This window comes from Carassius auratus, chromosome 17, assembly GCF_003368295.1.
Source record: "Carassius auratus strain Wakin chromosome 17, ASM336829v1, whole genome shotgun sequence".
Taxonomy (NCBI): Eukaryota; Metazoa; Chordata; class Actinopteri; order Cypriniformes; family Cyprinidae; genus Carassius; species Carassius auratus.
The window spans coordinates 21,758,138-21,763,807 of NC_039259.1; the positions used below are offsets into that span (position 1 = coordinate 21,758,138).

The window sequence follows — 5,670 nt, forward strand, 5'->3', positions numbered from 1 at the left end:
AAACTCCAGATCAAAACACACGAGAAGAAAAAGCTGAACCAAGTGATAGTAAATTACTCACACAAATGTAAAATAACGTGATCATCAAATATTAAACAGCTTGTAAATCAAAACTGCTTGATCATCGTTCTGAATCTAATCAAGTCTTTAACACAAATTTGATTTTCTCAACTTCTTTGTTTAAAATGTTGCCTTTATGAAACTTACAGACATTCAAGTGTGGACAAAAAAGAAAGCATGAAGCTAATAACATGTTATTAAAATTAAAGTACAGTTAAATGTATACTTCATAAAATTAACTTGAAGTATACTTTTTTTTCATAAGTGGTAGCTCTTGTGAGAGGGTTGATAGTTGAAAAAGTTTGATACCTACTGCTCAGTTTCTGTTTTGTCACATTTGGATTGAAAGATGAGACAATATGAGATAATCAGACAGCCTAATGAAAAATATGGTTCTACATCTTACCCCATTCATCCGTCTTTCCAATATTTTATCGTATGGATAAATTGTCTGTAGACTGCATTTGCAACCTTAAATGACAAAGGCAAAAAAAAAAAAACTTTGGTTCACTTCAAATGGGTCTGAGTTTGATGGAGGTGTTCATATATGAATCACTGTTCTTAGTTCACTTTGAGGGCTGAAAGAGACCAAGTGTGAATGCACCCTGAGTTTGGTCCAATTAAAAGGGGGCTACATGCAGAAACAACTTTACACCCCATGATATACACATGGGGTACAAAGAATAGAAACAAATATACACATGGGGTGCAAATAATGTCTACTTGCTTTTTGTTTTCTTCTTTTTGGCCAGGGTCGAGGGTGGGGCTTGTCTGGCTCCTGTACCTGTGGCTTAAGATGCAAGGGGAAAAGATTAAGAATTATATATTCAGTATCTTGGAGAAGTGGCTTAATTAATAGAAGGGAGTGAAATTCACATTGGTTAACTTATTTTATATTAAAGCTGCGGTAGGTAACTTTTGACGCTCTAGCGGTTAATAAACATAACTGCTTGCGTCTTGCGGAAGAACATTGTAGCCGGAACTACTTCTCTCTGTTTATGACTATGAAGAATCACAAAGGTACTGGGTTACTCCGCCGCGGTACCCCCGAAGCAACCTAAAATAGTCCAAATATAAACACTTATTATAGGTGCACCCTAGTGATTCAGGACAGGCTAAAAACACGGTTTGGAAAATGGATTCATGGTTTACTCGCTTATTATATACATTTTTCTACATTTTGAACAGAAACAAAGTTACGGACCGCAGCTCTGATTGGTTGTTTCTTACCGGGAGCGGATGGCAAAAGGACCACTGGGAGGAGCCAGAGGAGCTTGATTTTTTCACAGATTATCTGTCTCATATTCTACTGTCAGGACATAATGACAGGTTTAAAAAATATGTAAAAAAAATATTTTTACAAAAGTTACCTACTGCAGTTTTAATACAATGATTACAAAACCATGGGGCGAATTTACAGATGGGGTGCAAGGCAAGATTACTTACTTTGTCTTTTCTTTAGATGAGGTTGGATGGATAGTGGGGCTTGTCTGTCTTGGCCTGGGCTGGATGGTGGGGCTTAAGGTGCAAGGGAAAAAGGTTGGGAATTTTATAATCAGTATCTTGGAGGAGTGGCTTAATTAATTAAAAGAGGTGAAATTCCCCATTTGTAACTTGTTTTATATTGTGCAGTAATTGCAAAAAAAAAACATAGGACAAATTTACAGATGTGGTGGAATGCAAGCTTACTTTGTTTTTTCCTTGGTGGTAGAGGCTCCACATGCTGCTGAGCCTGAGAGACGATTGTACATAGATCAAGTGTAATCAGTTGCTGGTCTTGTGGGATTAGCTGGTCTAGGGGCTGGTTTTGCTGTGGCTGGTCTTGCTGGGGCTGGTCTAGGGGCTGGTCTTGCTGGGGCTGGTCTAGGGGCTGGTCTTGATGGGGCTGGGGCACATCTGTTGTGAAGATAGCAAAAATATGACTTCAGTACAAATTGTGAAAGAAATCAACGACAAACACTAATGAACTATACATAAAACTTATCTTACCATCCAGTTTGATCATGAAGTCATATGCCCTCTTCATGCTGGTTAAGAAACGCGTGTTGTTTACCGTCGATGGCAGATGCGTTACTACATCTGCCATCATCTTGCCTGTGCCCTTGTGCCTCTGGCTGATAAATAATATGGGCATATAGCCCAAAGCAGAAAGTTTTTGGACCTGAAATGAAACAAAGTAATTAACACATTTCCAATATATTTTGTTGCTACATTACTACATATATGGCAGTCCATTTACTATTTAAAGACCTGATATGGCAAAATAATATTTGTTAACGATTTCAAAAAGTGTTAAGTATGTGATGATTAAAGGCATATTGTAAAATTAATAAACAAATATTAATTCATGAGTATTTCTTAAATTGTAACTGTCAGTACTCGATTTTGTTTGAAAATAATTAATCAGATGATGTGACAGTATTGAAGATGGCGTCTACTCCACACTGACTTTGAATCAGAAACAGAGGGCAGTTTACTTGGTGTACTACTTGATTCATAGTTCATCCCTATCCCTAGTCCCTGCCATCAGTTACACAAGTATTTTAAGATAAGTATAGGCTAGAATATTGCCTACTTATGTACATACACCAATGCATTTTCAATATTTTTTTTCACAACAGAAGTACACCTGCATAAAATTAAAGTTTCTTTACATATTGTGTATGGGGAGCTTTTTGGCAAACTGTTTATCATAGCAACTTGAATGCTATGTCTTCTGTCCATCAACAAACATGGTACCAAATATTGTATGTACTTTAGGCTTAATATTGATTATCACTCAATAAATGAAGCATGAGCATTTTTACTTACAGCTATTTGGGCAGAGGCCACCACCCGAGATGCATTTTTGTTTTTGATGACCCTCTGGCCCCATTCATCATTAATTTTTGCAGTTTTCAATAACCGCTTGCTTGGCAGTGTGGCAAAACAAGCACTGCAGGTTTTGCGGTTAGCCTGCTGACGGACCTGGCAGCTTGGGCAAGGCCTGAATTTTGGCTTCGTCATTCTGAAATGTACACCCATATAAAAAATATAAATATTAAATATCAGACAGGGATCCAAACACACATGAGTACAAGAAAGACAGAGCTAGTCAATCTATTAGCATGTGTCATACAGCAGTAAATTAAGCTGGTAAATTATTTAAGTGCAGAAAAACTCTGAAGCATAAAGATGCCAAGCGAGCTGTTTGCTTTCCTGTAGTCATAAAAATTCTTTGAATACCGGCATTCCTCACAAAACTTAAGTTTGATTTACTTAGACTTCATGCAATATTATCTTATAGGTTAGTCTATATTGTGCAGACTGCTGCAAATTTAATTTGGTGCAATAATCAGGTATTATATGCCAGTCTCTAACCATTAAATTGGTATATTGTGCACTTAAAACAACACCAACAAATTAATCTATATTCTTTGATCCAGACCTTTACACTTTCAGTTGATTAAAGTGACTGAAGAAGAGGCAGCAACCCAGTTCCTCCGTCCCTCTAAAAAGCAACCACCACTCAGATGGTAGAGGAGAGAGTCAGGGATGGAGAGAGAGTGTGAGAAAGAGAGAGAGAGAGAGATAGAGAGAAAAAACAAGACAATAAAAAAAATACAAATAAGACAATAAACAAGACAAATGTGGCTCTTAAAAGTGCCTTTTTAATGTAATGAGGCGCTGTTTTTTTTTTTTTTTTTAAAGGACAGGGATTAAGGAATCTGCAGAGAAAGAGAAGAACAAATCAAAAAATAATAGCTCACCAAACTACATATTATAATATGAATAACTAACGTTACTAGGCTAAGATGTAAAGTAAATGCTGCACTGGTTGATTCATGCAATCACAATATCATAAAAAAAATGAATGATTTTAAAAAGAAGTCATTGTGTGAGCAAGGGTTCTATCACGATATTTTGAACACATCCTGGTTTTGCTTTAATTCAAATGGATAAACAAACAGGAATAACACACACAGATATCCTGTATGTATGTATGTATATATATATATATATATATATATATATATATATAAAAAATATCCCAATGATCCATTAATAAGCATTTATACGTTCAAAATAAGTTTATTAAAAAAAATTGTGTGTATATATATATATATATATATATATATATATATATATATATATATATATATATATATATATATATATATATATATATATATATATATCCCAATAATCCATTAATAAGCATTTACACGTTCAAATTAAGTTTATTAATAGGATGTATATATACACACACACCATGTTTTTTATATATGTAAACTCGTAATTGTATTAATTTTGGACGTATAAATGCCTATTCATTTCTCTTGCTTATTAGACTGTTGTAAGTGACTTACCGTGGTGGAATCCATAGACAGTAAAAGAAATGGACACAGCGACCCCATTGGAACTCAATTGAGACAAATGAAGCCCAATTTTAGCGTTTTTTAGCACTTCCGTTTCTGACGCGCAGACTCAAACGAAGCTTGACGACGTCAGCAACCTGTCTGCCAGATGTAAATCTTCTAGTAGCTGTGCGTGCAAACTGCCATCGTTAATCTTACAGAGACGGCGAGCTTGAGCGGGGAGTTCTTTGTCGTGAGTGAGCAGGAGTAAGTATTCTGATTAATTATTTTGTATAGTATTTTAAAATGTAACGCCAGTATGCCATATTAAGTTAATTGCCTGCGAGCTTCTCCTCCTGTCTGTACGGTAATGCGACAGAGAGACGAGTGGTTATGACGCAATTGTTAGCCTATTTTTTACAAAAACTGTTTATACGGGGCCATAATGTAACATAGAAGGTAATGGAGCCCTTTATACATTGTCGTGTATCTTTAGAAATAAATAATGGACAAACAGAGTCTTTAAATGCCTCAGATGTAAAGTTATTTGCTGTCAAAGTGACGCCAAAATGAATGGGAGTCAATGGGAATGCTAACGCAAGTGAAGTTCTGCTAAAAGATGGCAGCCCCCACCCGACTTCAACTTCCGGTCGAGTTCCTTGCCCCTTGGTGGAATCGCGCTGGGCAATGGTTTCTGTGATGGTCGCGCATAGTGACGCGCTGCACAAAATTGCGCCAAAATATAAATCATAATGAAAAAGTACAGTCTTAATATTTTATATCCTCGCTCAAAATTTTAAAGGGGTCAGCAGAAATGTCTAAGGAAACAAGGGTATATGTTAGCCATTACATTTTAACACATCACGCCCCAGAATGCATCCATCTCTTTGCCAAAGCATATGTCCATATTAAGTAATATAAACATTTCCGCAGCAGGCTATTTATCACAACTTCATAATTAGTATTGAGATGAAAGGTCTATACAAGTATGCTATTGGTATTTTTGTGTTGTGTAGTGTTTTATTTTATTTATTTTTTTGTCACAAAAAAACAAAGTATAGGCTCACTATAAGCCATTGCAAATAGAAATACCATCGACAATTAAAAATATCCCACTTAAATTAAGCATGTTTAAGCCTACAGCAAATATGCAATCCTGCAATTATGCCATTTTAATGTAGCCCAAAATTAAATTAAAAAAGAAAAAAGGCTGATTCCGATTTAGAACAGGGTTTCTGCTCCAATAAAATATATGGTCACAGCACCAATTAAT

General features: G+C 35.7%; 1 long non-coding RNA gene across 1 annotated transcript; it reads right to left on the bottom strand.

Moving 5' to 3' along the window:
• Positions 1–332: 332 nt before the first annotated feature.
• On the bottom strand, positions 333–4,013 carry LOC113117597 (uncharacterized). Its single transcript, XR_003294187.1, has 2 exons — positions 1,507–4,013; positions 333–850 (listed from the first exon to the last, which is right to left on the bottom strand). It is a non-coding gene; the product is annotated as an uncharacterized LOC113117597 (long non-coding RNA).
• Between the last annotated feature and the right edge of the window lie 1,657 nt (positions 4,014–5,670).